The sequence below is a fragment of the Phyllobates terribilis genome, unplaced genomic scaffold (assembly GCF_046119375.1).
Source record: "Phyllobates terribilis strain yellow unplaced genomic scaffold, ASM4611937v1 Scaffold_9__5_contigs__length_417890890, whole genome shotgun sequence".
Taxonomy (NCBI): domain Eukaryota; kingdom Metazoa; phylum Chordata; class Amphibia; order Anura; family Dendrobatidae; genus Phyllobates; species Phyllobates terribilis.
Window position 1 is genome coordinate 177,436,589 of NW_027362769.1, and position 12,528 is coordinate 177,449,116.

Consider the following 12,528-nt stretch of genomic DNA (forward strand, 5'->3'; position numbering starts at 1 on the left):
AGGAGCAGTATTATAGTAGTTATATTCTTGTACATAGGAGCAGTATTATAGTAGTTATATTCTTATACATAGGGGCAGTATTATAGTACTTATATTCTTGTACATAGGAGCAGTATTATAGTACATATATTCTTGTACATAGGAGCAGTATTATAGTAGTTATTGTAGCATCGGCGTCTCTGCCCCCTGCCAGGCAGAGACGCCGTCCCTCTCACCTCCCCGTTCCCCGCGCGGCGTCCTCCTGCGCTCCTCCTGCTGCTGCCGGCGCGCGCAGCTTCCCTGGCACTGTGCTTAGGGCACGCGCGCGCTCCCTCTCTCTTAAAGGGGCCGCGAGCGCCGTCCTAAGGAGTCCCCGGCCAATAGCCGGAGAACCTCCAATATATTAGGCACCTCCTCCAAAATGGAGGTGCCCGAGCAAAAGTTGTTGCACAGTATACTTACCTCTGCTTCAGCCCTCAGGTCCAGTTGCCAGCCTGACTACTGTTCCAGTCCGCCAGCCTGACTACTCTCCAGCCCGACAGTCTGTCTTCCGTTCTCCCGCCAGTCTGTCTATGGGCAAGTCCGCCCGCTTACCAGGAAGCACCTGCCAATTACCTGCCTGCTACCTGCCGTGCCTGCCAGCCTGCTCACCTGGGAGCACTCGCCTGTTACCTGCCTGTTACCTGCTAGCCTACCTGGGGGCTCTGCCGTCACTTGCCGTGACCACCCGTCAACTAACCTAGAGACTTCAGCCTGCTTGTTGTGCCAATCCGCTATACCGGTCAGTCCCATTCATCTGACCCGTGGGAGCCACCTGCTCTCTTACAATGTCGTCCCCAGAGTAGCACCTGGTCCCTCTGCTCGGTCCCTCCCTGGTAACGGAGTCGTTAGCCGCCGTACGACCAGGGTCGGTCTGAGTTGATACTTAGTTATGCCCCTCTGGGTCCCTCCTTGCACCGCGGCACAGAGGTTCCACCATCCGGGTCCGTAACAGTTATATTCTTGTACATAGGGGCAGTATTATAGCAGTTATATTCTTGTACATAGGGGGTAGTATTATAGTAGTTATATTCTTGTACATAGGGGCAGTATTATAGTAGTTATATTCTTGTACATAGGAGCAGTATTATAGTAGTTATATTCTTGTACATGGGTGGCAGTATTATAGTAGTTATATTCTTGTACATAGGGTGCAGTATTATAGTAGTTATATTCTTGTACATAGGGGCAGTATTATAGTAGTTATATTCTTGTAGATAGGAGCAGTATTATAGTAGTTATATTTTTGTACATAGGGGGCAGTATTATAGTAGTTATATTCTTGTACATAGGAGCTGTATTATAGTAGTTATATTCTTGTACATAGGAGCAGTATTATAGTAGTTATATTCTTGTACATAGGGGCAGTATTATAGTAGTTATATTCTTGTACATAGGAGCAGTATTATAGTAGTTATATTCTTGTACATAGGGGGCAGTATTATAGTAGTTATATTCTTGTACATAGGGGGCAGTATTATAGTAGTTATATTCTTGTACATAGGAGCTGTATTATAGTAGTTATATTCTTGTACATAGGGGGCAGTATTATAGTAGTTATATTCTTGTACATAGGGGGCAGTATTATAGTAGTTATATTTTTGTACATAGGGGCAGTATGATAGTAGTTATATTCTTGCACAGAGGTGTCAGTATTATAACAGTTCGTGTTAGTAATTATACTATGTATAATTATGAATGACTAAAATATTTGAAAAAGAGCTGATTGTTAGTAATCTGAAACGCTCTCAGGACAGTTATAATAGAAGTGGATGCTTTTTACTCTTTAACAGCAGTTTGTCGCCGTGATCTAAATCGCCTTTTGATTGTCTTTCTACACTGTTCCTTCCAATACTCTGTTTGACATCTGTGTCAACCATCAACTCCTGGAGTCAATACATCTATACAAAATATTTTTAAAGTGAGCATACTCTGTTACTGATGTGTTATTTCATTCAATGCAGAGAAATAGACAGAATATTATAAACAGGCTGCAGCGTCGCCATATAAGTGCAGATGTTGTAGTACTGATGATTATCAACAGGTGGCAGTACAAGGTAAAATTAACAATTTGATGATTCGAATAATCGGTGGGATAATATAATAATATTGGAAGTGAGAATAAAATTGAATGATAAGAAAATATATCACTTATTTATCAGGCATTAACAAAAAGACAACAGTTATTGCATTAAGCTTCCAACATGTTTCTGTATGAATACAATATATTGGACATGTATTATCTCTAAACATTTAATATATTGTTTCATTATTATTATAGATCAGTCATGAAAAAGTAAGTGCCCCCCAAACTACAAATCAAATTTTATAGATTCATCTTGGTGAATACTGCCAGGTTCCTTTGTATCATTTCTAAGTTATTATACCCAACGAATAAGAAAACTTATCATCAGAAAAGAATGAAAATCAATCCAAATAGAGATTTTTTTTTTCAATTAACCTAAATGGGGTTATACCTGTAACTCTAAGGGTTTGTGCCCCCGATCAGGAAATGCTGCGGGTCTGAAGCGGTGTGTTTATGCAGCGTCAAACCCGCAGCGTCCTGATGTTACAGCACAGTGGATGGGATCTCTAGAAATCCCATGTCCACTATAAGTCTCTGGGCACCTGCAGAAACTGACATGTCTTCCAGATCCGCAGAATGTCAATTTCTCTTGTGGGTCGACATGTGGACTTTCCCCACCCATAGACTTAACCTCTATGAGGAAAATCCGCATATGAAAAAAAACAAATCACAGCCGCTCATTTGCATAATGAGGGCAGAAGTGGTGCCCCTGTTCTGCAGAGTCGGGGGGCTGCAGGCAACTCCTGATCATCTGCACATACCCTAAAGAATCTGGGAGAATGTTAGACCAATGTGAACCGTATTAGACATGGAGCAATGAAAAGAAATAATAGCCAATGTCAAGTTGTCAGATTGTTTCTAATAATACCCAGTAAAAGTATGTTTCCAGCTCTGGACTATAATACAGGAGGTAACTCAGGATCAGTAATGTAATGTATGTACACAGTGACTGCACCAGCAGAATAGTGAGTGCAGCTCTGGAGTATAATACAGGATGTAACTCAGGATCAGTACAGGATCAGTAATGTAATGTATGTACACAGTGACTGCATCAGCAGAATAGTGAGTGCAGCTCTGGAGTATAATACAGGATGTAACTCAGGATCAGTAATGTAATGTATGTACACAGTGACTGCATCAGCAGAATAGTGAGTGCAGCTCTGGGGTATAATACAGGATGTAACTCAGGATCAGTAATGTAATGTATATACACAGTGACTGCACCAGCAGAATAGTGAGTGCAGCTCTGGAGTATAATACAGGATGTAACTCAGGATCAGTACAGGATCAGTAATGTAATGTATGTACACAGTGACTGCATCAGCAGAATAGTGAGTGCAGCTCTGGGGTATAATACAGGATGTAACTCAGGATCAGTAATGTAATGTATATACACAGTGACTGCACCAGCAGAATAGTGAGTGCAGCTCTGGAGTATAATACAGGATGTAACTCAGGATCAGTAATGTACTGTATGTACACAGTGACTGCACCAGCAGAATAGTGAGTGCAGCTCTGGAGTATAATACAGGATGTAACTCAGGATTAGAGATGAGCGTTGTTCTACTCGAACTGTTCGCCAATCTCAAATTCGAGCTGTTTTGGGCGGTGTTCGAGCCGTTCGGCGAACACGAACAATTTGAGAAAAATTCGGCTGTTCGAGGTTATGTTCGATAACTGTTCGTGCACCAAAATCATAACTGGATTTTTTCTCAGTAATGATGAAAATTAATGTTAATACGCAGTTTGAGTGTACAGCGGGGCGGGGGGAGGGGCAGGGGATGGATCTCTGCAGGAACAATGAAGATCTCCATTTTTTTTTCTCTTTCCCGCATTTGCAGTGGGGAGGTGCAATCTGTCAGCCTATCAGCAGCGCACACACGGAGCGAAGTGCTTTTTTTCACACAAGCAAGGGCATGTGTGATTGGCAGTGTATGTCACATGTCCTTGCCCTATAAGACCAAGCCATTTTCCCCGTCGCCACCATTTTCTCACTGCTGCAGCTGCGTGTTAGACGGCACCGCTGTTGCTGTGTGCGCTATACCTTGTTAATTTCAAGCCAATTTTCGCACAAATCTACAGATAGCTTGGGAGTAGGGAATAGTTGTGATTGCAGTCCTTTTAAGGACTAGGTTACAGCATTTCCTACGACTTTTATCAGGCAGGTCTGTGCTCTTAAATAGATAGGTTGTGGGAGTAAAGACTAATTGTAATTGGAGTCCTTTTCAGGACTAGGTTACATCAGTTCCTATCAGTTTTTGCCAGGCAGGTCTGTGCCAGTGCTGTGCAAGTTTTTTTCACAGCATTTGGCTGAATCTAGCAAAGCTAATCCTTTTTGGCCTATTGCAGAGTGTGTTAGTCAGTGGAGTAGCCTATCTGTGTTGCAAGATATAACACCTGTGTATAGAATACCAATTTTTTTACTGCACCTAGTGAAGTAAAATCTTTTGGGCATAGCATCATTCTATTAGTCCATCTATACTGACCTCCATCAGGTTGCAAACTGAATATATTTTTTTCTGCATCTACCTCTGAAAAAATATTGGGCTTCTAGCTGTGTGTGGGACTTGTTGTATTAGTCCATCTATACTGACCTCCATCAGGTTGCAAACTGAATATATTTTTTTCTGCATCTACCTCTGAAAAAATATTGGGCTTCTAGCTGTGTGTGGGACTTGTTGTATTAGTCCATCTATACTGACCTCCATCAGGTTGCAAACTGAATATATTTTTTTCTGCATCTACCTCTGAAAAAATATTGGGCTTCTAGCTGTGTGTGGGACTTGTTGTATTAGTCCATCTATACTGACCTCCATCAGGTTGCAAACTGAATATATTTTTTTCTGCATCTACCTCTGAAAAAATATTGGGCTTCTAGCTGTGTGTGGGACTTGTTCTATTAATCCATCTATACAGACCTCCATCAGGTTGCAAACTGAATATATTTTTTTCTGCATCTACCTCTGAAAAAATATTGGGCTTCTAGCTGTGTGTGGGACTTGTTGTATTAGTCCATCTTTACTGACCTCCATCAGGTTGCAAACTGAATATATTTTTTTCTGCATCTACCTCTGAAAAAATATTGGGCTTATAGCTGAGTGTGGTACTTGTTGTATTAGTCCATCTATACTGACCTCCATCAGGTTGCAAACTGAATATATTTTTTTCTGCATCTACCTCTGAAAAAATATTTGGCCTTCTAGCAGTGTGTGGGACTTTCTCTATTAGTCCATCTATACTGACCTCCATCAGGTTGCAAATTAAAAATAATTTTTATCTGCATCTAGCTCTGAAAAAATATTTGGCCTTCTAGCAGTGTGTGGGACTTTCTCTATTAGTCCATCTATACTGACCTCCATCAGGTTGCAAATTGAATATAATTTTTTTCTGCATCTAACCCAGCCAATAGTTTTGGCCTAATACCACAGTTTGGCCACTCAGCTCTGCTCGGTTCCCATCCATTGTTTTTTTTGTGCAAACAACTCCAGAGTTGTTAATTAGTTAACCACCAAAATGAGTGGAAAAAGGCCTGCTGCTGGTGGAAAGGGGAATAGGCGTGTTGGGAAGGGGAAAAAAGGTTGTGTCCGTGGGGTAGGTGTTAAAGCAACAGTAACATCTGCAGAAGAAAGACCATCTTCCAGCCAAACTAAAATGTCTACTTCTTTTAGCGGACAATGTGATAAGATCCCTTTCTTACGGCCACGCCAATCGCTACAAATTCCAGATGAGGCACAAAAACAGCAGGTGCTTCAACAGATATCAAGTGCTCCTTTAAGTGGGCTCTCCTCCACATCAACTTCAACATCACAAATACTCCAGTCCTCAAAGGTGTCACCCAAATCGCACTTGCTTCCTCACAGCTCCCAAATCTCCAGCTGCCCGTCTGAGTATGAGGTAGAACAGATGGTTGAGTCTGCAGAGCTGTTTACTCATACTATAGCCTGGGAATCAGAGGTCGACTCCAGCGCTTCTGTGAATCCAGACGAGGAAATGATCTGCACTGATGCCCAGAATCTTTATGAGTCGGATCCAGGACCAGACGCAGAAGGTTCTGACCATAATGTAGACCCTCATTCCCAAACTGTAACTCCTGTTGGTGGAGACAATGAGGAAGACGATGATAAGACTCAAATACCTGATTGGAGCGACAACTTTAGTTTTTTGTCAGGGCAGGAACAGGTTGGCTCTGAGGACGACGGGTGTGATAACGCACAGGGTGATGATGATGAGGTTGGAGATCCCACTTACTGTCAACCCACAGTCAGCCAAGAGATGAGGTCAGCAGAGGAGGTGGAGGAAGATGCTAGTGACGACGAGGTCAGGTTGCGCCTTCCTGGACAGAGACGTAGTACTGGAAGCACGTCAACAACTGCATCCTCAAACACAACTCTGCCTCTCACCACAAGTCGTGGTGGCTCTTCAGGTCGCATGGGTGCTAAGCCTTGCATAGCCTGGGCATTTTTTCAGATCGATAAAGATGACCCAACTCGTGTTATCTGTAACATTTGTCAGCAAAAGCTAAGTAGAGGCCAAAAAATACATAGTTTGAGTACTTCATGCATGAACCGGCACATGGACATGAAGCATAAGTTGCAGTGGGAAGCTCAGTGTGCTACAATGCGGCCTAGCCGGCCGGGCCAACCACCGTCTGCCATATCTTGTGCATCCGCGGCCTCTTCATCCTCTGTGACTGGGGGGACAGCAGTCACACCTGTTTTGGGGCGCAGACCTGCCACCTCTTTACCCGCAACAGCCAGCGTGATTGGCAGGTCATCATTTTCTTTGGAGGTGGTAACACCAGCTGTTGTTGAGCGCTGTCCGACATCGATAGCACCACCTTTGGATCAAGGCAACCTAACATGTCCGCCTGCATCTTCCTCACAGACCGGTAGTTTGCCGGGGACACCCTTATCAACCCCGTCTAAGCACAATAGCCAGCCCTCGGTCCCTCAGATGTGGACAAGTAAAAGACCATTTCCTCCTAGCCATGAGAAAGCTAAGAGGTTGAATTTCACCATCTGTAAGTTCTTGGCTACAGAAATGCTGCCTTTCCGCCTGGTGGACACAGAGGATTTTCGAGACCTTATGTCCGTCGCAGTGCCCCAGTACCAGATGCCCAGTCGGCACTACTTCTCAAAGAAAGGTGTGCCTGCGCTCCACCAGCATGTCGCACACAACATCACCGCTTCTTTGAGAAACTCTGTGTGTGACAGGGTGCATTTCACCACAGACACTTGGACGAGTAGGCATGGACAGGGGCGTCACATGTCGCTGACTGGGCACTGGGTAACTATGGTGACAGCAGGACAAGGGGCTGCTGTCCAAGTCTTGCCGTCCCCACGAGTTGTGCGTCAATCCTCTTTATGTCATTTTTCCTCCACTGCTTCTGCCTCCTCAACCTCCTCTCGGTCTTCCACCTGCACCCAAAGCCTGTCTGGTCATGCCACAAGCTTTCTAACTGCGCAGAAGGGATCCTGCACACCTCCTTACTATGCTGGCAGTAGGGCTCAACGTCATCAGGCGGTTTTTACATTGAAATGTCTGGGAAATGTGAGTCACACAGCTGAGGAGTTGTGGTCAGCTCTGGAGAACCAATTTCATGAATGGTTGTCTCCACTGGACCTGAAACCAGGGAAGGCCGTGTGCGACAATGCTGCAAACCTGGGTGCGGCCCTTCGCCGGGGCAATGTCACACACGTGCCTTGTATGGCTCACGTGTTGAACCTGGTTGTCCAGCAATTTTTAGCCCACTATCCCAGACTAGATGGCCTTCTGCAGAGGGCACGGTCGCTGTGTGCTCACTTTCGCCGTTCGCATCCCGCAGCTCAGCGACTTACATCTCTACAGAAGTCGTTGGGCCTGCCACTTCACCGGCTAAAATGCGATGTGCCTACCCGGTGGAATTCAACTCTGCACATGTTGCAGCGACTGTGGCAGCACCAACAAGCCCTGGTGCAATACGTTCTGACGTATAGCCTGGGCCAACGAGATCCAGAGGTGGGGCAAATCACGCTGGAGGAGTGGTCTCAGATCAGGGACCTATGCACCCTTCTGCACAGTTTTGAAATGGCGACGAAGATGTTTAGTGCTGACGATGCCATTATCAGCATGACTATTCCGGTGATTTACATGCTGGAGCACATGTTAAACAGAATTCGGAGTCAGGTGGTGGCACAAGAGGAGGTGGAGGAAGTAGAGGAGGAGGAGTTGTATGCGGAAGGGCTAACATCTGCAAGGTCCAGACGGTCGGCAGCACCAAGGCGGCAGGCATGTGAGGGTGGGGGAGATGGTTTTACCAGGGCGCATGGTAGCAGCCAAACTAGTGAGGAAGGTGCAGGAGCCCAGGAAGAAGTGGAGGACGAACTGATGGAAGACTCATCAGATGAGGGAGACCTTGATCACATTTCTGTTGTGCGAGGTTGGGGGGAGAGGACAGAGGAAGGAAGCATGATTGTTACCTCGCCACCAACACAACAGGGACTTGGTGCTCCTGGATGCGCAACACACATGAGTGCCTTCTTGCTGCACTACCTGCAACATGACCCTCGAATTGTGAGAATTAGAAATAATCCTGACTACTGGGTTGCCACACTGTTAGATCCCCGGTACAAAAGTAAATTTGCAGAAATTATTCCTGCCATAGAAAGGGATGCACGCATGCAGGAGTATCAGCAGAGACTGTTGCAGAATCTTACATGTGCTTTTCCACAAAATACCAGTGGTGCACGTAGTGAATCTCACAATTCCAACTTGCCAACCGTGGGACCGTCAAGTGTTCAGCACTCAAACCGTAACAGAACCACAGTATCTGCTGGTAACATCAATTTTGCGGAATCATTTCACCACTTTTTTAGCCCATCCTTTGCAAGGCCACAGGAGACAAGAAGTCTGACACATAGTCAACGCCTAGAGACGATGGTACAGGAGTATCTCCAAGTAAACATTGAAGCCACGACTGTGTCACTGGACCCTTGCTCTTTTTGGGCTTCCAATCTGGATAAATGGCCGGAGCTAGCCACTTACGCCTTGGAGATCTTGTCATGCCCCGCAGCCAGCGTTCTGTCTGAACGTGTGTTCAGCGCTGCTGGTGGTGTGCTGACAGATAAGCGCACGCGGCTCTCCACTGATAATGTAGACAGACTCACGTTCATAAAGATGAACAAATCATGGATCCGAAACGACTTTTCTACCCCTGTGTCATCCTGGGGAGAGTAAAAGCTTGATGATTGGTTAAAATCACCCTACCAACCGTTTTAAGCTTTCAAATTACTAATCATGTTTATCTGTATCTTGACTGGAAAATAATTTGGGCTTTGTAGCAGTGTGCAGCACTGATCCTATTAGGCCATCTATAATAAGCTTCACCAGATTTAAAATTACTAATCATGTTTATCTGTATCTTGACTGGAAAATAATTTGGGCTTTATAGCAGTGTGCAGCACTGATCCTATTAGGCCATCTATACTAAAGCTTCACCAGATTTAAAATTAATAATAATTTTTAGCTGCATCTAGCCCGGAAAATAATTTTGGGGCTCCGAGATGCGCAAGACACATAAGTGCCTTCTTGCTGCACTACCTGCAGCATGACCCTCATATTGTCAGAATTCGAAGTAATCATGACTACTGGGTTGCCACACTCTTAGATCCCCCAAACTTTTCGATCAACCTTTTCATTTTAATAAAGACCAAAAAAATGGTCATTTTTGAAATTATAAGCATTAGCAGGTTGTTAGAAACTGAAATCAAACAGTTTTCAACTCAAAACTTTATTCTAGGTGATGTTACATTTTCACATAGGACCCCTTGTTCGAAAGGAGCTTCTGAACTCTCTCGTCCATTGAATTTGTCAGGTTTTGGATGGTTTCTGCTTCAATTGTTTTGCATGAGGACAGAATACCCTCCCAGAGCTGTTGCTTAGATGTGAACTGCCTCCCGCCATCATAGACACTCCTTTTAATGATGCTCCAAAGGTTCTGAATGGGGTAGAGGTCAGGGGAGCATGGGGGTCACACCATAAGTTTGTCCCCTTTTATGCCCATATCAGCCAGAGATGCAGATGTTTTATGTGCAGCATGAGATGGTGCATTATCATGCAGAAAAATGATCTTGCTGTGAAATACACGGTTCTTCTTCTTGAACCATGGCAGGAAGTGCTGTTTGAGAAAATCCACATACATTATGGAGTTAATCTTTAGCGCCTTCAGGGATCCTAAAGGGGCCGACAATCTCTCTCCCCATGATTCCAGCACAAAACATTACTCCACCTCCTCCTTGTTGGCGCTGTAGCCGTGTTTGCGTGGGGTGTCCATCAACCAGCCATCCTCCACTCCATCCATCTGGACCATCGAGCGCTGCATGGCACTCATCCGTGAACAAAACAGTTTTGAAATCAGTCTTCATGTAATGTTTGGCCCACTGGAGCCGTTTCTGCTTGTGTGAAGTGGATAGAGGAGGTCGACAGGATGGCGTATGCACAGCTGCAAACCTCTGAAGGACCCTGCATCTTGTTGTTCGGGGGACGTTGGAGGCACAAGCAGCTTCAAAAACTTGTCTGCTGCTATGACAAGGCTTTTTTGCCGCTGCTCTTTTAACCTGACGTAATTGCCTGTAGGAAAGAGTCCTCAATTTGCCCTTATCAGCACGCACACGTGTGTACTGTGAATCAGCTACATACTTCTTGATTGCCAAGACACTTCATCCTGATCATCGCACAATGTTGATTGTAGTCATGCCTTGACCTAAACACTCCACAATTTGTTGCTTCTCAGCAGCCGACACATCCTTTTTCTTTCCCATTTTGGCAGAAAATGTAGGCTGCTTAATAATGTGAGACAGCCTTCTTAAGTAGTCTTGCCTTTCATTGGACACACCTGCCAAACTAATTAGCACAGGTGTCTGCAATTGCTTACAGTGATATAAAGAGCCCTGACACACATCACCATCAATGAGTTTAACTGACAAACAAACAAATTCTTCCCTTATCACTCCTAAACACTTTTTGCATAATAATTTGGAACACAGTGTACATGTGCTTTTCCACAAAACACCAGTGGTTCACGTAGTGAATCTTACAGTTCTAACTTGCCAACTGTGGTCTGTATGGAGTTGTTCAATAAAGGGCCCAAAATTAAGATAACATAGATGGGAGAGGTCTCTATGAATAGGAATTCCTAAGTATTTGATACCCTGTGAGGGCCAGGCAAAGGGAAAGTTGGACTGGATGGAATCCTATATGGATTTAGGGAGGGAGACATCGAGGGCCTCAGACTTCGCTGCATTGATTTTAAAATTTGATCATGTAACAAAGTGATCTATTTCAGCCATAACAGCATGGATGGATATATGTGATTGAGTGATATATACTAGGACATCATCAGCAAATAGAGAGCACTTGTACTCGGTGCCTTCCACCTCAATCCACCTAATATTGGGGTTATGGCGAATTGATGAGAGCAGGTGCTCCGTCACTAGGATGTATAAGAGAGGGGACAGAGGACATCACTGCCTTGTCCCATTGGTGATTGTGAAAGGTGATGAAAATGTTCTGACGCACCCCCTGGGCCTTGGGACACCCGGAGCCGGACCCTTTTTGGTGGATGCTGGTGGTTGTAGTCTTCGTGGCGGCGACCCGGTTCCGTGGCTCAGGGTGGTCAAACCAGTGGCGGAACTATTTATGTGGTTTTGATGTTTAAATGTCCGACTACGCCACCCGTGGATTGCGGTCAGAGTGAACCGCCGCTGCAGGGCAGACCGCTGAGGCTGGTGTTGTGGGTGCAGCAGAGCGTAGCATAACTCCCCACGGGAGGAGTATAGCCTCAGGGCAGTGTATGCGGAGGATGGGGGTGATGGTGCAGGGCAGCAGCAGTAACGACACGGAGTCAGTGATGCAGTCCAGGGCCTTTACTCACAGTTCTTAATATCCAGACCACGTCTGCAGGTAACGGCTGCCCACGTCGTACTGTGCTCACCAGGTGAGGGACTCAGACAACTCCCAGATAACTTTGGAGCGCTTCACAGGACCCCCTTTGTGTGTCCTTTGTCTGGCCTTTCTTACCAACCCTTCTGTCCGGCTGCCTCGGGCCTCCTCTTGGTAAACCTGGCGCCAGTTTCCCTGACCCTATGTGGTGCCTTCCTAGCGGGTGTAGCGAGGGGCTGCGCCACATAAAATGTCACAGCCTCCTGTTTCTAGCTGAGGGTCGTTTCCTGCCTCCACTAGTTTCGGGGACCGGTCTCCCCCTTTGGCCTGACCCCTCAACGCAGGTGGATTCGGGCGTGCGGTGGCGACTCGCCCGTCCGCACCCCTGGGATCCCTTCGTTCCTCGTTCCTGGAGCCTTCTCCGCTCCTCTTCCTTCCTTCTCCCTCTTCCAGGCCTGGGCCTCTGTTACTAGGCCCGCCTCCGGAGCAGAGCTCATGCAGAGCCC